The sequence below is a fragment of the Pezoporus flaviventris genome, unplaced genomic scaffold (genome assembly GCF_033815535.1).
Source record: "Pezoporus flaviventris isolate CSIRO_AGI_PZ_B2104156 unplaced genomic scaffold, CSIRO_AGI_Pfla_v1 ptg000007l, whole genome shotgun sequence".
Lineage (NCBI taxonomy): Eukaryota > Metazoa > Chordata > Aves > Psittaciformes > Psittacidae > Pezoporus > Pezoporus flaviventris.
In genome coordinates this window covers 86,281,885-86,303,362 of record NW_026892555.1, presented here as the reverse complement: position 1 = coordinate 86,303,362, position 21,478 = coordinate 86,281,885, and the positions used below count along the sequence as shown (strand labels likewise).

Below are 21,478 nucleotides of genomic sequence, written 5' to 3'. Positions count from 1 at the left end.
GAACAAGCTGTTAATCACATGGTGGAGCTGGAATGATTCAGGAGTTTGTTGAGCAAAAAGAAACAGGAAAAGAAGGGCCTGGCAGTTCAGGCAAATGACATCAGTGCTTCGGCATCTCAACTCAGTCCTCGGAAAACACAGCCCTTGCTGCGAGAAGGGTTGCAGACTGATGCTCAGAGGCAGAAGCGGTTTGGTTTCTTGGCCATCATGCACAATAACACTAGATGTAGTCTCATAAGGTTTATTGGTAATCACAAATCAGGCGGGAGGTACGGATGTATAAATTGTCACAAAGGAAACAGCTGAAAGTATTGAAGAAAAATCCCATCGAAACAGGTGATTGTGTATCTGTAAAAGGCACAGAAACTGTAAAAAGTGTCTAATCTTCTTTACATTTCTCAGTAGCTTGCCAACACAGGTCTGCTTGGTTGGTTTTTCTTTTTTTTTCCTTCTTAAGAATAGAAATTATACCTATGTGACAATTTCTTTGAATTCTGCAAGCACAAAGCTAGCAAAGAATTCATCTGTTTTCCAGGATAATAAAAAGGAAGCTGCCAGGCACTCATCACAACCTGATACTCTTTATCCATGGGTTCTTGAGACTGTGCTTCTGGTACCTCATAAGAGATTAGCTGGAAAATCTTGAGATGCTAAGGCAGTGTGATTTGCGATATTTTCCTTTCAAAGTGGGTCTTTGGATTAAGGACCACTCAGTGGCAGAGCTGATAAGACTCTCTGAAATCCAGCACACTGCTATAGCTCAGTAGACAATGGTTGCCTCTGCAGCTGCTAAATGCAATAATAAAATAAAAATCAGTGGCAGTGCCTGGCAAGAAGCATGTTCCAATATAAAAGTGATAGAAATACATGGGTAAGGAACACAATCCAGTGTGTCCTGAGTTCAAAACTGGTTATTAAACTTGAATTGTATAAATTTATGGGCATCAGTAGCATTATTCCTGTCAATATGTTCTGTTTTTAAGAAATGTACTTAATGTTAGTGCTGACGTTTTGCTGACATAGTATAGTGATCTGACGAGTCACGTTTTGTGGCAAGGTGGTGGAAAAAAACCCATAAATCAATAGGCTTCAAATGTTGAAAATATTTTACAGAACCACATTGATTCTGTTTCCTGCATTATGGTCTTCTTGCTGAAAGGTCTGAAAAAGCCCAGTTTTAGCCTCTGCAGAAGCATGGACATCGTGCCAGTGCAGGGCAGAGAGTGTGCACACTCCCAGGGCTGCTGCTGCCACTTCTGCTGTAAGGCCTACTGCTATTCCAGGCTCTCTGTATTGCTCTGGAGGAATGTAGCATAGGAAAAGGTATAGAAAAAGGAGGTGCAGTGAGTTAAACTGCCCCACTGGGATGCGATTTCTACCTAACTGTGCTCATTTCCAGTAGGCACAGCAGTGCATAAAGCAAAGCAGTTGCTGGGGTTGCTGGAAGGAAACTGGATGGAGTGGTGAGTCCAGGCAGGTCAGTTCGCAGTGTCACCAGCAGAGCCATGGGACCAAGTCAGAAGGAAAGTCAAAGAGTGAAAGCAGGCAGTGATAATCATAGCACAGGTAAAAAAGTAGCTCAGCAGCAGGAAGGAGCAAACATCCCAGCTTGCTGGGTGCTGTGGCTTTTGGGATGAGGCTGAGACAGCTTGCAGATGGTGTGCAGTGGCTGCAGTTTGCTTAAGTAAGGTTCCTTGGCAGCTGTAGCTGGCAGCAGGGCTCTGGTCGTTGCCTGCTGTGGCAGTGAGGTTGCTCAGAAGTGTGTTTATTTTGGCCAGAGAAGCTCTCTGGCCCTGCCTGCAGAAGATGCTTTAAGAAGCCAGTTGGTGCTGAGGAACTTCTGCAGCTTGTGGATGCTTTTACAGAGGGAAACTCCAATGGGGAAGTAATTGTGTTTTACTCCTTTGCTTCCCACAGGACCCTCGCTGACTGGCACTGGTTTTCAGAGGAATTCCTTGCCAGGTCAGCAGTACCTGTGCCATATTCAAAGCCGCAGCTGAGTGTCCCTCTGTGCTCAGTGCTGACGAGTGGCCCCAGACACCACATTTCCTTCTTTTGACTTTAAGATGTGGTTTGGCAAGAGGAAAAAAGGTGGTGCAAAGAGGGTAACTAATATAATGTGTTTTGGAGGAGAGGTGACCATCCCTGCAGAATCCCACCCCTGCTAGCAGTTCCAGTGCTGCTGCAGCAGGCATGGCTGGCACAGGGGCATGAAAATATAAACTCATGATTCACTGGGAGGAAATCTCAGGAATGATGAGTGTTTAAAACCAGCTCTAATTAAGTCTTATATTTTGTTGCTGTAGGCACATGTACAGATTACAGCAGTCCTTGTAGTGCAAGCGTAAGGCTGAAGAGGGAAATGCTGCAGCAGCAGATGGCTTTGCATGTGGGAGGAAGTTATATCTTCCCTTGAGAGTTCAGGGAGTTTGCACTGGGGACTAGCAGGCACTCCCACTGCAGCAGCAGCCAGTCAGAAACCACTAGACCTTGTGTGAGTTAGTCACATCAAGCCACAAGATGTGACATTGACTGGTAACTCTGGCATATGCTGCAAATTGCTTATTTTCATATGCAGAAATCACAAATAACAGCAATTAATTCCCAATTTCCCTTTTTCTTGGGAAAATAAACAACACAAAACTGTTTTCACTGGACAAAATTTTTTTGGCAGTATCTAAGGTTTATTGAGGCATTTAAATTTGTTCAAACTTCCTTTAATTCCCTTTTAAAATTGTATTTAGTCAGTTTTCAAACCAGAAAGAATTTTGGTTGAGGGTAGCAAAATAATTGGTTTGGCTATCCTAAATTTTCTCCTGTTCTTTTAACTTAAACTGTTCCATGACCTTACTCCGAAGTTGGAGGTTATTTCCACCTTCCACAAAACTTAATTTTTCAATGAAGTTTCATATTATATTACATATCTTAATGTATTTTGGCTATTTTAGCACCAAAGCGTGTCCATATCCAGGGAAGAGCAAGTAGTACTGCCATTCCCCTGCTGTAGTCACTCTTTCCTGAATAGGAATTCAGGTTCCTATGCATATTTCCTCATATAATATGTCTTCACCAAAACCATCCACTCCGAAACTCTCAGGAGTCTTGCCTCTGAATTTTAAACATTTGACACTTTGCCTGCAAGTGACTGGATTTCCAGAGTCACAGGCTTTTTTTTTTTCTCCATGAGGCATAGTAAATAAGGCTATTTCTAAAGAATTCTGTGGGCTTGCACTGATGCCAAATTCGGAACTGTCTGCAAAATCTGTTTCAAAGGAAGTCCCTCAAAAGCAGAGTGATGCCAATTACTGTTACTGTGAAATTCATGTGAAACTGCCTAGTTCTTACATGGGCTGAAGGTCCAACCCTGTGTTTGACTATGGGATCTGGATATTTTCAGCTCAGGGTTTTGTCTAACAGCACTTTGAAGGGACAGACGTAACTATGGGGGAAAGAAAGAAGCAGAGTTATTTTGCATTTGAAGCCTGCCATCCTAAAGGAGCTGGATTTTGCCTTGAATGTATACATTATTGGAGCAAATCTGCTCCAAGTTAAAGGAATAAAATGCCTTATAAAACCAGAAGAATACGTAGATGTTTCTTGTGTATCACAGTGTGAAAGAGGAGGATGGAAGTTGAATAGTTCCTGTGTTTTCAGCCAGAACCCTGACAACTGAGAAAATAAATGGCTGATTAAGGGAAATTTAGTGGTTGCAATGGGAGAATAATTGTAATTACCAGTGGAATACAGAGCTTCCACACAAGGCTTGTTACAGATGTCCCATGGCACCATGACTATTTTTAATTAGCTATGTACATGGGAGAGGAAAAAGCCTTATCTTTAGGTACATTGTCTGACTGCAAAAATTCAAGAAGCATTAGCTACAAGGCATTCGCATCAGATGAGCGAGTTTTGCCCATTTCTTTCAGACAGTAGTAGGTGGTTGGTATTTCCTCTAGGATTTTGTTTTGTAACTGCAGTATTTATCTTTTGTTGTTGTTGTTGTTAGCTTCAGTTCTATTCCAACAGCTCCTTTAGACACCATCTATATTCCTAGAAAGCCCATCTGTGGTTCCGACAGATGACGTATGGCATCTGGTTGAACCTAAAGGGTGGACAACCATCTCAGATACCCCAGGCTACTAATTTTCTCTCTAATTGAATTGCCCATGTGAGAACCCAGGGAAATCTTCTGTGGGTAAGTCACTCATGTATTTTTCTTTGTTGTTTGTTTCACTGGTTCATGCTGCTTCAGCAATCTGTTCCCAGGAGCATTCAGAGGACAGTTTTACTTCCCTGTGTGCCTGTGCTGTAATGCTGTCAGCAGACTCAGTCTGGGACATGAATTAAAATAATAGAGGAAAATGGGTGCCTCGTAACCTCCTGAAACAATGGCTATTTAATGGACTAGGTGAAGATCTGTCTAAAACCTTCCATCTTTCTTGACCAGCATGAATTCATATATCCATCCATTCTGAACAGCCATGTGAATGTGAAGAAACAGTTGTTGAGAGTTTTTGAGATCTTGTTATGAGACAGATTCCCAGGAAGTGACAGGATGAATGCAGTAAAATAATACTCTGACCATTCTACTTCGAGAGTATTTCATAACTGCTAGTTTGTTCTCAAAACACTTCCACGAGTCAGAGAAACTTCATCCACAGTTTGCAAAAGAGGGATCTGAAAGCCAATGAGCTGTAAATTTCAACGAAGCTCCTGACTCCCACATACTTTCCTTGGCTCAGTACAGCTTGCTTTCCTTTCAGGCACCTAAACATTTGGTGCTTCCTATAAAAACTACACCGCAGGCCTTCTGAGCCTACAAACTGGTGTCCACAATGCAGCCTTGGTTATTATAGCAATACTGACCTCTTATGAGGTGCTGGGCAGCCACGTAACTAATTTTTCTTCATCTAGTTCCAACCCCCCTGCCATGGGCAGGGACACCTCACACTAAACCATATCACCCAAGGCCTCGTTCAACCTGGTCTTGAACACTGCCAGGATGGAGCATTCACAACCTCCCTGGGCAACCTATTCCAGTGCCTCACCACCCTAACAGGAAAGAATTTCCTCCATATATCTAATCTAAACTTCCCCTGTTAAAGTTTTAACCCGTTACCCCTTGTCCTGTCACTACAGTCCCTAATGAAGAGTCCCTCCCCAGCATCCCTACAGGCCCCCTTCAGATACTGGAAGGCTGCAATGAGGTCTCCATGCAGCCTTCTCTTCTCCAGGCTGAACAGCCCCAACTTCATCAGCCTGTCTTCATACGGGAGGTGCTCCAGTCCCCTGATCATCCTCGTGGCCCTCCTCTGGACTTGTTCCAACAGTTCCATGTCCTTTTTATGTTGAGGACACCAGAACTGCACACAATACTCCAGGTGAGGTCTCACAAGAACAGAGTAGAGGGACAGGATCACCTCCTTCGACCTGCTGGTCACGCTCCTTTTGATGCAGCCCAGGATACGGTTGGCTTTCTGGGCTGCAAGCGCACACTGAAGCCGGCTCATGTTCATTTTCTCATCAGCCAGCACCCCCAAGTCCTTGTCTGCAGGGCTGCTCTGAATCTCTTCTTTGCCCAACCTGTAGCTGTGCCTGGGTTTGCACAGATGGTGGTGATAGACTGATGCTCTTTGCAAAGAAGGAATCTGGTATCTTTGTTGTTCTGAAGCTTCCCCCAGAACCTTTGTGCCAGCTGCAGAAATGACCCCCATACAGGCAGAGGCATCCTAGGCTGTCTCCATCCCTTCTTGCCCAGCAGCGGGTTGCTCACAACAATTCCCACTGAGGATCTGACATTCCCTTTCATGCACTGGTCTACGCAGTCACTGATACCCTTCAACCTATAACCAGAAGTTTATCATTAACAGAAAATGCACTTGATTCGAGTTACTGACATGTTTGGAGCTGGATCTAAGTTGTGAATCAGTCTTATCTGACCCCTAGAAGTGCAAGGGGGCTGGAAATGAAGCCAACTGCACACAGAGAGTCTGTATGGGAAAGTCCACTCCCAGATTAGCTTTGCCAAGATTTGTTCAGGACCAGAGCAGAGCTATGTGACTGATTAGTATAGTCTGGCCTGTGTGCCGTAGGAAAATAGGTCTTGTGGGGCTGGGAAAATACATGGAACCTTCTAAGCATTCATGAGAAGTTCCTTTCTCAGGGAAAGAAATTATAGTCTGGTGGTTTCAGGTTTTATGGGTATTGTTTGGCTTTTACTGTCTATTTCCTGATAAGGTTATTACTCCTTTCTGAAGCATATGGTAACTCTTCCTCATGTCCCTGCCATTAGCAGGGTCTGCATCATTGCCTCTATAGCCTTTATTCAGGACTTTGGGCATGCGCTTAAAATAACAGGGTGCTTTGAAAAGGACCTGGGCCTTTATACAAAACCTCAGCCGTTTCATATTACCCAGTTTTCGTACTTCACTGCAGTCCTGCATTGGATGTTTCCCTGCATATGGCTCCATCCCATACCTTGTTGCATGCCCTTAGGTAGGGGTGTTCCTCTTCAGCAGCAGCCTGTGTCTTGCAGGGCCTGGCCTTTTGCAGAGAGTGCATTTTTATGCTCTGTTTTAGCAGGGGTTTCATACAAAAGGCTGTCAGGGGGTCCAGGCTTCCACTGGCAAACTGTGGGCAGTTCTCCAACATTTCATAGCATTATGGGAAATCTGAGGGGGGCATTTCATCTTAGTTCTTACTCCTTACGCATGATCCGCAGCAGAAGAGCCATGAAACCTCAACTGTCATGAAGGCAGTGCCTCTGAAAATAAGGACCAAACACCTTCACAGAGGTAGCAAATTTTCTGCAGTCTGAGCTTTTCAGTGAGATGCTTTCTCGAACCAGTTTTGAGATTCTTTCACAGTGAACCGCATGCCTTGGCCATAATTGCATGTTCTTAGGAGTAATTTTATTTTTTTACCTGCATCCATTTTCTTAAAAGCTTTGTGCTTTTTTTTTTTTCATGTTGCTGAGCTCTCCTTACATTACTGAGGGCTTTTCTATGTTCTGTTAAATAATCTGATTGCCTGAGAGGCTCTTATTTCTCATGCACCCTGTTTTCCTTTCATCCAGACACAGAAAGGAAGGCTTTCGAAGGGGACTTTGGAAACAACAGGGATATTTAAAGATATTTAAAGGATATGTAAAGATAAATCACATTTCCTTTCCAAATAGTTTTAGGTCCAAAGTAAATATTTCATATTATTACTAGTTGGCTCACTGTTTGAAAAGACCACTCTGCCTTTGTGTTTTGAAACAAATTGTATCTGGTAGATCGGCACATAATTAGCAACAGTGCATCTGAAGTACGGCCTGCAGGTTTTATCGGGTTTAATCATTGGTTGCCTCCTTCTGCTATGAAAGAGTAAAGGGGTGAATCCCTTAGAAAATAAATAAAATGCAGATTGCTAAGTTTAACAATGCTGGCAATGAATGGGGGCCCAGGCTCACATTTTACAGGTTATTTATTGCATGTCCTTCCACTTTATACAGGGCCTATGTGATGTGGACAGCTGAAGTTCACCTTAGGCTGTGACTCAACTGAAATCCTCTTGCACGTCATTGAGACTGGTCCACAGACCTAAGTTACTCTTGAAAATGACACTTGTGCATCTTAATGCCAGGGAAATATCACCTAATTACCTTTAAAAATCGAAGCTGTGGTGCTTTCTTCTGCTTTTTTGTACCCAGCCCCCCATCCTGTTATTGGATGCAGTAGAAGCTAATGAAGTCCCCTCTGTAAATTATGAAGCTACCTAAAAGTTGGTATTAGGCTCACAAATAGCAGCAGGAGTAGGTAACACTTACTGATGACTCCTCCTTTCTGCCAGAGGGGAAAATGTGTTTATTACAGGCTGGGAAGGCAGCTGAACCCCTCCAGGAGGTGTTGTCACTCAGCACTGCTCACCAAACTTGGCTCTCCTGCCTCTCCTGAGCCATTCCTGCGGTTACCTACGCAGGCTTCCTCACTGTGTGCTTGCTTTGATGCTAAAGAGACAGTGATAATTGCAGCATTGTGAAATACTTGGAAGATTGGCTTGGCTGAAGGACATAAATCCAGGAGGGGAAATGCTGGGAGGATGAATGATTTCACAGACTAAAGGCTTCACATGTTGACGTGATAGCAATAAAACTTCCTAACTCCAAGCATTGCAACCTCAAATGAAAGGACGACCTGGCAGTCTTTAATGAGTGGTACATTGAAACCTTGTTTTCCTTTGCTTTGCAGTTGGTGGAGAAGACAGAGACAGGCACTAACCCTCTTCCACATGAGTCAAAACAAGAGCTTGCATGGCAGCTAATCCTGTGAGATCATGGAAGGGTGCAGGAGCAGCTCTGGGTTATTATTTCATCAAGCTGGCAGATGCCTAGAAGATCACACGATACAATTATCTCAGCCTCCAGGTAAGAAGCAGACACTTCGACTCTGCTGTTGACTGCATAGCAGTAATACTCACTGGAGACAGACTGATTTCTTCTTCTGTTTCCCCTAAAAACTGTGGTGTGAGTGCTGCATCCTGATGAACCTTCCAGACTCATCACTTGACACTGAGTTACTGGTGTCAATTGAAAACAGCAGGCAGAGAAGAATATTTAGAGAACAAAATATACTTTTCTTAACTTGCCAGCTGTTTCCCAAAGAAGAGCAACGTGGTCATGGTTCTGGCCATGATTCATCTTCTGTTCACCTGCAAGCCTCAAGTAAGGGTTGGGATTTGTAACTTTTACAAATTTTGTAACTTACTTGAATTCCAGATGAGAGACACAGCAAGCACCAAAAAATCACAGAGGAGGTTTGAAATTATCAGGTTAAAAATAATACTGACTGCATCACATGTTTTTTCCACAGCCATTGGTGGTGATTTTGTTGACTTCTGGGCAATGTGTAGAGAAATTCAAACCAAGTACATCTTAAAATTCTTTCTGCGATGTTTTCCAAAGCCCTTATAAGATGAAGAAATTCAGTTTAGGTAATTCAGGGGTCTGTGTTACCAGTTTTTATTATAGTTGTCCCTTGTGACTTTTTCAATTACAGGATTGCTGCTGTTACTCCAACGTTATATTTACCAACAGTGTAAGATGCTCCTTAGACACTGCACTAAATAATATAATGGTAGCCAGCAAACACCTTTCCTCATAGGTTAGTAGTTTTGAACAAACAAATTAACTAAAGAAGTAAAAAATCAGCACATTGAAAGGTACAATCAAGGCAACAGTCCCAAACAGCACTTACTCTCCCTTACTGTAGTGCAAACAAGCAATTCACAGGTCTTCTGAGAAGATACAGGGTACAGATAATCATGTGCTTTGTGAGATAATTCATGTTATGGTAGGAAAATCATAGCATTATGCTGAAACTGGTGGTGGGAACTCCTTCTAGTTCTGTGCTTTTGGTGGTGTGCCTGGTTAGAAAGCTGTGGGTAGCAGAAAGAGAGATTTCTATGAGATTCCATTCATGTTGAGAAAAAATTTGGATGCTATTTTTTGATTGGTATCTTTGACTATTAGTCCAAGTATTTATACAGACCAGACCATGATTTTTCCTTCCCTGTGGAAATACTGATTCATCCATGTTGGAAAAGCAATGTTCCTGCTCTTGCAAGCTATTTAGGAGCAGGAAAGAGTTGTTGGTTTTCCTGTGAAGAGAGCGTAGGATTTTGGGCTTAAACCTGGAGCTGCAGGGAAATGGTCCTCAGAAGTTAAAGATGCTAAAAGAAGAGATACAATAAAAATTTGGGCTTGCAATACCTCACTTTTCTGCTGTGCACGTCATTCACTCTGGAGAGCAGAGCTCAAAACCAGTGTGGCTGTACAGTGCTGTGAATATGAAAGCCTCCACTGCCAGCCCTACCCAATGTGGTTTGCTTTGGATTGAGTCACTAAGGAAAATACAGTGGCTCCCTGACTGCCAGAGGAAGCGCCTGCCTCCCTGGACCATGCTGGCTCTGCAGAACAGAAAACCCATCAGGCTGGAGTGCAGGAGTCAAGGGTGAGAGTATTTCCATGAAATAAGTAAGAGTTTTGAAACCATGCAGAACAGGAGAGAAAGCAGAGAAGAACCCAAGGGAGAAAGAAATGGCAAAATCGAGGTTTCTGCGGAGTATAATTCTTTTGTTTCATCAAAAATCTGACTGTTGCATAATCTTCCTTACAGAAGTTCAAGCTACCTGAATGTTAACTGTATTGATTTGAATGTGCTTGTAAATGAATCATGAGGATGTCAACAGGCTGGTGTCTGACTCTCATGGGGGACTTCACAAGCCAGGAATGACCTCAGCAAGCCCAAAGCAAAGGATTTGATCAGAGGCTTATGCCAGAGGGCATATGCTAAAGTAAGTTGGTTGCAAGACTGTGCAATGCATGTTTCTTTTGGCTTTCTCTGTGGAACTTTCTGGAGAGACATGTTGCAGCCCTTGGCCCAAGGGTGGTAATACTGAAGTTATCTGAGTAAGCTGGCTGCAAGCCAGAGCAAGAGGGAAGGGAAAGAACCCTGCAGCAATGTAAAACCTTGTCCTGGTTACTTTTCTTCCTAGTAGCTGGTAGAATGCTTGTTTTGGATTTAGGAAGAGAATTAGGATAACTCACTGGTGTTTTAGTTGTTGGTTAAGCAAGTGCTTACACTAGGTCAGGGGCTCTTCAGCTTCTTGTGCTGCCCTGGCAGTGAGAAGGCTGGGAGAGACAAGAAGCTGGGAGGAGACACAGCCAGGAAGGTGACCCAAACAGGCCAAAAGGATATCCCATACTATATGATGTTATGCTCAGTATGCAACAGGAAGAGCTAGTACAAGAAAGACAAATGCTGGTGCAGATACTAATGTAGTTTCAGAGGTTCCAACCTAGGAACTCAAGCGAAATGTGGAAGGAATTCTTTCCTTTTCTGCCTTGGTGCAAAAAAAGGCTTCAGGGGAGCTATACAAGAAACATTTTTCTGAGGGAGGTTTGTTAAAGAGATTGCACTGCCTGGGGCCAGCTGAAAGTCTATTTTAGGCCATGGAAGACCAAAGTGGAACTGAGCTCAGAGACAGAGGGAAGGCTCGTTGTGGGCTTTTCAGTTTGTCCTGAAAAGCAATACGTTTGGGTTGGAGATAGGAACATAGCGTCTGACTTTCTCAAAAGAGAGTGAGCAGAAAAGAAATAAGATAGTTGCTGTGGGTGAAGAGGCACGGCACCAAAGAGGGTTTCAGAAGGGCAGTGGGACTATACTAATAGATGCTGCTTCCTTTTCCACAACATTCCTTTATTTTGCAGTCATAGAAGGAGAACTCTGTATTCTAGATGAGTGGAGTCGAAGCTTGAAATGAGCACAGTCATTTTTGTAGCATCTGTTGGGTTCTGTTTTGAGGATTTCTACAACATGTAAATGTAAATTTGACATGGGCTTGGGAGAGCAGCAATCCTAGATATTAATGCCTGTGCCATATTTGGTAACATTTAGTCATTCTAATGAAGCATGCTGCCTTCGTCTTCTGTCCAAATCTGGGGAGCAGCATAGTGAATTTGTTGTAAGGGATGTTTGGAAATCAGTCTTTAACAGGGACCTAAGATTTCCAGATAATACACTGCGGCAGGATCAAACTCTGTGAGGACTGCCAACATGAGCGAGACATCCACTGAGGTTACCAAGCCAAAGTTCAGCCTCGTGTGAATACTGTTGCAGCAGATGCAGGGGCATTTACTCAAAGGCTGTGATTTACCATGGCATATGCAAAGTCCTCATTGTGCTTTATTCAGTAAACTTGAAAATATCTCAAGGGAGGGAAGGAAATTCCAGTTTTCCCTTTGCAGCTCAAGGAAATTACCATAGCTTGCCCTAAAGAAACCTGGAGCAAAGGCTTGGCTGCACTGAAATCAGTGGCAAAACTCACATGATTTTGTGAGCTGGTGCTTCACATCTGTTGTTTTTCTTCATGGCAGTTAACCTCTCTGACCTTCTCTGTCACACCTCAAATGTTGCTCATGACTGCACTTCTGTTGCCTCCAAACTGGAAAGTGCTGTTCATGGCCTGGCCTTATTTTATACTTACTTTTTTTGCTTCCTGCTATTTTTGTTTCCCCTCGAGAGGAATTCAAGTTGCACATTATGCTTCTCTCCGGTTGCATATATGTATTCTCTAGATGTCAATAACCAGCTGTAGATGGTGGTTCTAGGCGGGATGTGAAACTCCAAGAAGATGGTCCACCTCCTCTTGGAGCTGCGGTCTGATCTGAGAGGAGCCTTGATACAACCCTGGAAGTATTTGCTCAAGTAGCACACCTCAGAAGAGCTTTCTGGCAGTTTTTGTCAGAAGTGATCTAGAACCACGTTTAGATCTAATCCTTGGTTCCCAGTTCTGTGGTGTCTGTGAGATTAGATGGACTGCAACAGTTTACCCTAAAAGTCTGTTAATCTAAACCTTACCTAAACCAAATGCATTATTTCAAAAAGGCTTGTCATTTTATATCAAATCACTGGTGCTGGCTCTTCCTTTGCACTCAACTGTCTCATCTTGTTATGCATGTGTAAGTACGTCTAAGAGGTCGCCTACTAAGAACTGACATAACTTGGTTTTGCATTTGAACTACAAGGTTACATGCTTTGTTGTTTCCATAGGCTGTATTCCCAATCCTGGCACTTGGGAGGATTCTTTTATTGCAGTACTTCTTGAAACTACAAACTTTCTGTGTGTCTAATCATCGTCCTTTTCAGAGTGCATGTCCCACAGCTGCCTGGCAGTGCTGCCCTTTGCTGTACAGCAGCCCCCTCTCTGCTTTCACCAGCAGGTAAGACTGTGTGTGTCTTACACTGATCTTTCCTCGCTTCCCTGCTCTGTCCTGCCAGGGCTTTCTCATGTGCCCAAATTGTCCAGTTCTCCCCTATGCCATTAGGCTTTTCAGGATGTCACCTTCTAAAGCATGCCACGAGACAAACAGAGCTAAGTTAAGGGAGGGAGCAGTGGCAGACTGGAATATTAATGCCTACCATCGTGTGATCTGCACAACTGCAGATGTGGATGAGGCTGCCAGCAAGGTACTAGCCATTCTTTATTGTATTAGTTTGGAACCTTAAACCCATTCCAACTCCAATTAGGAGGTTTCTGCCCATAAATGTCTCCAGCTTTCCCTACACCATCAGGACTGCATTCAGCAGTGATGAAAGTTACAGAGTGCCCAAGAACATTGGCTTAAGCATGAGAAGATTGTCTCTGTGGGCCCTTCTGCAGTGGTAGCGCTGAGTCTCCACTACTTAAGGGACCCAGGGCCTTCGTGGAGAACCTTTTGGTTTTAAAGCACTAAGAACTTAATGCATATGGATAATACGTCTCAAAAGGACATGCTGAATGTATTAGAATAAATGCTTTGCTGTTAGTAAAGTTTTCAGAGAAGACCTTTCTCTGGACTTCCTCTTGTATCCTACAACTAAACTGTTCCGTTTATGTTTGCAACAAAAGTGTGAGTGAATGTTCAGGTACCAAAATGCCTTTTCATTGGCTTCTGTTAACCTTCCATGTCTCGTGTTCTAGGATTCTTCTCTTTCCTACACTGCAAGCTCTGATACTCCCTTGAATTACTACCAAGCTCACCAAGGCTAGGTTTGCAGCTCATGGGGTTTGCAGTTCTGCAGCTTGCAAACTCCCGAAATGCAGTAAGCCAACAACCTGCAGTATAAAGAGATCTTTCTTATCTTTTTTCTTTGTTCTGATTTCCAGCTGTATACACCAGTAAGTCCAGTGTACGTATTGTCCAGTATTTCCTAATCCAAAATAGCTTAATCTTATAACTGCAAATGGTCTTTACATGGTGATATAGTGGCAGTGTCCTCTACCATTAGACTCAGACTTTCATAAGAACTGGCCTGAAAATAAGCTATTTTTGGCTTAAGTGTCCAGAGCTGAAATCTAAGTCTGCCACTGCTGCAAGACCCAGAGCACCAACTGTATTTGGTAGAAGCAAGTTCAAGCTGAAACTGTAAAAGGTTGCTCTTAAAGACTCCAAACTTTCCACATTATTTTATTTTTACGCTGTTTTAAGTTGCATGCTATGTGATGGCTGGCTAGAAATTATCTGAGTTGTGAGTATGACTTTGTCAAAAAGCATCAATTCATCTTTTCCCAGACAAGAAAGAAGTGGCATAGCAGCTATCAAAAAAACTCCCAAACCTGTCCTTGCAGGGTGTCCTTAAAAGAACCCTTTTCAAATGACTGGTTATGTATACATGCGAAGAATTTCCTTTTCCTCCCCTCCCCACAGAAGCATTCATTATATTTCAGCATGCCCAAGCTGGTTCTCTATTTGACTTCTGGTGTACCCAAATACCTCTGTTGTGCCCAGTAATGAAGATTCAACTTGAGAATAGTTTTATTGATGTACATGCACTAAATCCCGTCATCCAAAGTGGGATGTTAGTGCAATTCCAGGGACACATGGTGTTTCCCAGGATTTGCATCCATGAAGTAAAGGCTAAGCCTGACTTTGAAGATGTTCCAGGCTGTTTACTGGTGTCAGCAGCTATCAGTGAGGGTGAGGGTGGAGTTGCCTCCTTGCTGCTGAAGGCAGAAGTCAGCCACTCATCTCGGCTGAACACACACTAACCCATGAAGTTTCAACCCTTCAGTTAGTTTTATTGAAGAAAGAAGGAATGGGCAAAGTTGAATCACTCTTTCTTTAAGGAGCTGCTTACAGAGCAGAGTTGTGCTGTGCCTGGGAATGCTGTGTCTGACTCCAATGAACAGGAGCAGCTTCTGATAAGGTGTTCTGCCAAATGAGCTCTTAAAATGCTTGTGCTCTAATGGAGTGCCACCTGAAAATGGACTTCATTTTCTGCAAGCATGAATAAAATAATGAAAGTAAACCAATAGGGTAGTAACATGCTCTTAAATGTCCTAGATTTCTAATGGAGAAGATAAAAGAGTCAGTGTATATGTGTGTGTAGAGAGACCATAATTTCCTCTTTTGGGGGTTGTGGGTTGTTCCTTTTATTATTCCTGGTGGAGAGAAGAGAAGCTGGTATTGCTTTCTATTACTCTTTATGTTCTTTTCCATAAAATATTTTGGATATGAAATTGAGGAGAAAAATCTTTTGATGGATTTCAAAACAACCAACCAATTACAGAAACTTGTTTTTCTGCTCCTTTTTGTAACACATGTCAAAATGAAAACAAAGCAAATGGAGGTGGTAAGAGTTTCAATGAAAAATAATTTTTAAACATTTTTATTTGGGTGTACAAAGAGAGGGGAAGGCTACTTCTATGTGAGGAAAATACCACTTTTATCCTCCTTTTATCCACCTATCAGTTTTGGAAGGGAGAGATCTTTGTAGTGTTTACCACACAGGAGGGAGTTACTGCCCAGACCTGAGCACAACTGAGAAAATAATTTTGACCTGATACATAGAAGTAGTGTCTAGACAGAGAGCATTTGAAGTGCTTAAGGGGAATCTCAGAGTAGGAACCAGTTATGACAAACTGAGCTTTTGAAGTGACAAATAGGAGCAAACGTGTATAAACTTTAGATCAGATAAAGTAAATCTGAGATTTGCTGCTGACTAAAATGAAACTAGAATACAAGACCACCAAATCAGAGTGTTGTCTGTCTCTGCTCCTCTCTTCTTCAGGAACCAGAGCAACTGCTTGTGGGGCCATGCTCTGCAACCAGAAAAGTGAAACCAGCTTTTGGGTTTGGTTGTGTTTTTTTCTACAAACCCAAGGCTTTCTCCTTTAACCTGGTCCAGTCTGCAGTCTGTATCGGTCTCACAAGGATTTTCATAAGGATGACCTAGAGGTTGATGAATGGCGGTGGATGGGCAAGGAAGGACCATAATATACTCAAGTGGGCTCTGCTCTGCAGGTAGCTGAAGGAAGCTGTATTTGTGGGGTCCTGAATATGCCATTTTCTGGGGCATTTTGCCTTAGCAAAGCTAAATGCGTACGTCATGGTGGTGTGGGTTGAAAGAAACCACCAAAAGAAATGTTGCCTGCATCTGCAGGAATTGAACTGAAGAGTGATTTCTAACTATTCATGCTTCTGAAATGTTAGAAGTGGAAATCTGTTATTGGGATGAGAATTTGGATTATGGAAGAGAATTAATAAAGCCCTATAACCAAACTGGTTATTTGCACACCCACAAAATGTCCTGAGATTTAGAAGATCACATCTGAATTCTTGATCAGGTATTTGGGCTTGATCTCTGCTAACCCAGTGAAGAGCTTATGTCCCTGGCAGAAACTGAGGAAAGTTGCGGAAATACTGGAGTTTCTTAGACTAGAGAAAATAATTTCATAAGTAATGCTAATTAGAAGAGAATTGTTAAAATTTTCAGAAGACATTTCTGTTGGTGGGGAGAACTGGAGGTGGATCTCTGATCCTAGTTCAGTATTCTATTCTGAATTAACCTTTTAGAGCTTCTGTCCATGTTATACTGAACTACTTTGCAACCAGGAACACTTGTCACTGCTAAAATACATTGCCACATATGCTTTCCATGTATCTTCCATCATATTTGATCATTCCTTAAATGAAGGGGTTTACAAGTATATAGTGTGATTATAGTGGTACATGCATAATTGTTAACTATTATTTATCTACTTCAATTTTCTTCTGTCTGAATCAATAACATAACAACACTTATGAACACTTATGTGACTGTAACCACAATCAGTTACTGTGGAAGTGAGTCAGACATCATCTTTCACTCCAGCATTTATAACTAAGTTAAGAAGGACAAATAAACTGACTAGACTCAATACTTAGGGTAAAGAAAAGCTCTCCTATTCCCATAATCTGAAAATACCATTCCTGATTGTGTTTGCAGGAAGGAAGCAGTGGAAGTCCAAGGTGACACCAAGAGGGCTTTGCGGCACCAGAGCACTTGCAGCCTCGCTGCTTTCCTTTCCTTTTCTCATGTTTCCTAAACTGCAAAATAGTGATGATCCTTTTGCTGTGTTTTAGCTCTCAGTTTTGCCTTCTGAACAATTTAGGCCCCAGTTAGAAAGGTGTTCTCTTTAGGCAGGATTTAAAAAACACATGAGCAAAAATACAGTGATGTCAGAAAGTTGAGGAAAGAGCATGCATAAAGCAGGGATTTTGTGTATATTTAAATAGGCACACCAATCAAAACTTTCAGGGGAATGACTCCATCATGTGTCACAGGACAGGGAATGACCATAAATATGGCAGAAGAGACGATGATGTTACAGGCGTTAGCATTTTTGGTACGTTTAATTCTCTTTGGGTACAACAAGGACATTTGCGGTTTAATCCTTGATAAAAATGATGGTAAATTATGGTGCATGAGAATTACCCAAGGAGAACATCTTTGAGAAAAAAATCTGAAATTGAAATGTTTGTAATATCTTGCTGAGATTTACTCAAGGCACAATCAAACATAACAACAACGTTGCAAAAGAGTATGTGAATTACATGCCAAGCGCAATGTACTGTTTTAACAGGTGCTCTTTAACAGGGTTGTAGCTATAGTCCTGTACCAGAAGTGATGAGATACAAGAAGGAATGACCTGAGAGACTTCTAAACAGGCTTTTCCAAAACTGTATTACTTCTGGGCAGGTCTTGATAACAATCCATGGCAGATGACCTGATCCAACCAGAATAACAGGCTTATGGGCATGGTGCAAAACATAATTTACAAGCAAGGTATGAATGTTTAACAAAGTATATATGATAATACTAAATAGCAGTAGTTTTAAAATCTGCTTCTTTAAGAATCAAATGGTAAATACAGCTCATGTCTGACCTGTGTCACTGTTCTTTAGTGTATCACTATGCATGCCTACACAGCATGACACATGATGCTGCATAGGCATGACAATATGTTGCAATGAGGTACTGTTCATTGCAGTTTTCTTTTCAGGTATAGGGAAGGTGCAATTGTTTCTAAATGCAGCCAAGAGCTGCTATTACATCATGCTTCAGGATGGTATGCAAGGAGTTGCAAGCAAATACACCATAGGTTTTCTTCTGCTTCCTACCAGAGAGAAACCATGGCTTTCCCTTTTGACTTCCTTTGTCTTCAATGTGTGCAATACATCTTTTTGCAGACCAACAAAACTGAACAATGGGATTTTCCTTTTAAAGTGTTATTCTTTATTTGTCTTTCTGTCCCTGATTGTTAGTAGGAACCCCAAAAATTCACATTGGAAACATTATAAGAAAGGGAAGAATTAAATCTTCTAAAAGTTTATATTTTTACATTTACTAGAATGTATATACAATGTAAAAATACTGTATTTAATCTTTGTTTTACATAGTCATTTGTGATCATTGTCCTTCTTCATCATTATCAATACTTGGTCTGTTTCTGGAACATTTTCCTTGTCTAGAGGATATGTTGGAGGCACACAGCACCCTCCTGAAAAGAGCGTAGTCCATACATATAATAAAATTCTTCATTAGTCCCATTTATAACTTTGGTTATAGTGAATTATATTATATTTGCCCTGAAGGAAAACATTTAATTATCCCTTGTGTTTTGCAAGGAAAAGCTTAATAAACTTCCTGTAATCACAGGCTGCTAAATATTATCTAGAAGTAAAATTTGGTCTTCTTGAACAAAAGTTTATTTTCTCCTTATTGAAAATTCCTTTATTGTTGACTTAACTGAAGACTTGTATGCTGCTTTTTGTGTCGGTGAGGCAGAGGAAAAGAGGAATTTTGCACCCAGGGTTTTTACCTTTGAAATGGGGGAGTTGTGCATCATTGCACTCCAGCTTTAAAATAAGACCTACACCAGCACAAGACCAGGTTCAAGCCCTTGGCGTGAAATCCTAAGGGCGAAATCTTATGGGAGACCCTTGTCAACTTCAGCAAAGCTGGAATTTTACCACAGTGCTTTACAATCTCCTTCATGGTCATGACCATTACAGCTTAAAGTCTGGAGAAAGCATGTGGTTTTTATTTTAATGATATTTTGAATGATGGAGTATAATTATATTCCCTATGCTCCAAATTCAATTTTTCCTACTTTGCAAAAGTGCTAAGACTTCAAAGCAGATAAGATTCATGGACAGAGCTTTTTACCACAGAACTGCTAAAGAAAATGACACTTTTTGAAAGGCTGGTTTCTGAAAAGGCATTATATGATTTTAATATTTTATTCTACATGTTGTTGTTAAAGCTCTAATCCTCCTAGAAATTCCCCAAAGCACTTTTCTTTGCAGGGTGGAGGGGTTTCATTCTGGAATGCTTTTTAAAATACAGATGTATATGGAGGAGTATTTAAACCTGCATTACCCAAGCAGGAATGGGAGTTAATTTGAAAACAAGGGTGTAGCATTTCAAAGCATGGAATGAGGTAAGTTTTCAGCACAGAGCTTCCTCTTTGCCCTTTAAATTGCCATATAGACAGTCTTTCCAGATGAAAAAACTGTAACACACCCAGAATTTCTAGTTAAAAACTCTTCTTCATGTGGAACGTGATCCTGCACATCTTTCTCAAGTTGGTCATCACCAGCCTAGGCTGTTATGAAGAATTTAGCCAGACCCATGGTTTTCAATGTTAAAAGAGCTAATGCAGCAGTATGAGCTGCAAGTGGTTTCTGACTCCTTTCATTCCTGTGAGAAGGCAGTACCCTGTCTGGCCTTTTGCTGGGACATACAGTAAGCACTCTGGACATTTCATGCATATTCCCATACAGCTGAGAGGACTTGGAAGTCCTTGTGCTGATGGTGGAGAGCAGCCTTCCCTGCTCAGGTCCGACAGGCCCCTTTGGCCAACCTATGGGGCAGGTAAATTTAGGACCTGAGAGGGTTCCACCTGTGCCAGCAAAGAGCATTATGCACTAACTGCTTCCTTTTGATATTTTTTCATTCTTCTTAAGCAATACCTTGCTCAGCTGGGGTTTTTCTTGTACAGTCGTTTATGCTGAGGTTCAGCAATATGTGCATTTCTCTGTCCCCATGGTGCAGATCAAGAAGAATTTCTTTCTTGGGGAGTTGTTCAGACTTGGGCCAGTGTAAACAGGATAAGAATCTCCCTGGATGACAGGATTGGATTTAGTCTGGTTTTATGTTTGTAAAGCAGGGGAGCAGGGATTTTCTTGGAAGAAACAGGCAAAAATCCTATTTCAAAAGCTTCAATTGCAGTTAAGCTTTAGTAATACACTCCCTTCTTTGCTTTGCTATGAATACCTGCCAGAAGAAAGGAAAGGATTTCTTTCTTCTGAATCCCAAATGCATTAATCTCTGAAGTGACTGGTCAGGACAAAGTTTAAGTGTCAGATAATGGTATCTTGAGATTTTAGTATAATGGCTCAATATTACATGTTGCTAATGGAGGAGGGGTGTGTTTGGTTTGGTTTTATACAATGCGTCTGAAAAATCGTGCTTCCTAAAACTTTGCAGTTCTACTGTGATAAGAGGTAGATTTTTATTTTTTTTGTACTTGTTTTTGTAGCTATCTTGCAGATTTTATTGCTTTGTAGCTTTGGGGTTTTTTATAAAACCATTTAAGTTAGAAAGGACCTCAGGTTTCCAGTCCAACCTCTTGCCCAAAGCAGGATTAGCAATGAGATCAGACCAGGTTGCTTAGAGCTATGTCCAGTCAGGTCCTGAAATCCTCTAAGGACCAAGGTTGTGCAACCTCTCTTGGCAACCTGAGCCACTGCCTGACTGTCCCAATGGGGAGTTACCCTCCCCTTCTATCCCTGTTTCAGTTTGTGCCCATTGTCCCTCTGCTGTGCACCTCCCTCCTTATCTCTTCTCAAAGGTGCTGAACGTCAGCTGTCAGGTCCCTGAAGCTGTCCCTTCCAGAGGCTGAACAAGCCATGATACCTCAGTGTCTCCTCACTGGCCCTCCCTTGGATTTGTCCTACCTGACTGTCCTTGTTCTCGCCCTGGGGCCAGAACTGGATGCCATATTTTAGGAGCACTCTCATGAATGCCAGGTAGAGAAGAAAATTGTTGCTGCCCTTGATCTGCTGTCTGTGAGGCTGCTGGTACAGCCCCGGATGCTGCTGGCCATCCTGGCTGCCAGGGAGGCTCTGTCTGGTGCCCAGGTTGCTGCTCACCACCACACTGAAGTCCTTCTCAGCAGTGCTGCTCCCTAGCCAGGCAGCCCCCAGCTGACACTGAAGCCAGGGGTTGTTCCTCAGAGCGTTCCTCCCTGGTGCAGAAGCAAGCCCTTGAGCTTTCTGAAGGCCATTTCTTTAAGAAGCTAAGAGCTCCGGGATCCTTTCAGAGCACAAGTTAACCTGTGGCCTAATAACTGTGATGAATTCTTTCCAGCGGTCTTTCCTCTCTTTGGGAATAGAAAGGTGGTGATGGTGCTTCTGTTAAACACGTGTACCCCAACAATGATCTCCATGTGAGACTGAGATACACAACAGGGGTTTCTACAGCACTCCGTGTTTCTTGAATCCTATTAGGGAAAGCAAAGCAAAGTGTTACTTCTATTTCTAAAATGATCATTAGTTGTTAAAGGAACCATTACTTTCTAGAAACACCATGGTGCTATTAATAAGGCAAAAAGTATGGCAAAAACATGC

The 21,478-nt window shown here is 42.2% G+C and overlaps 1 long non-coding RNA gene across 1 annotated transcript; it reads left to right on the top strand.

The window, feature by feature from the left end:
- The first annotated feature begins 8,267 nt into the window (after window positions 1-8,267).
- Window positions 8,268-16,470, top strand: LOC133267242 (uncharacterized). Its single transcript, XR_009742683.1, has 3 exons — window positions 8,268-8,407; window positions 10,158-10,335; window positions 15,594-16,470. It is a non-coding gene; the product is annotated as an uncharacterized LOC133267242 (long non-coding RNA).
- Window positions 16,471-21,478: the final 5,008 nt, after the last annotated feature.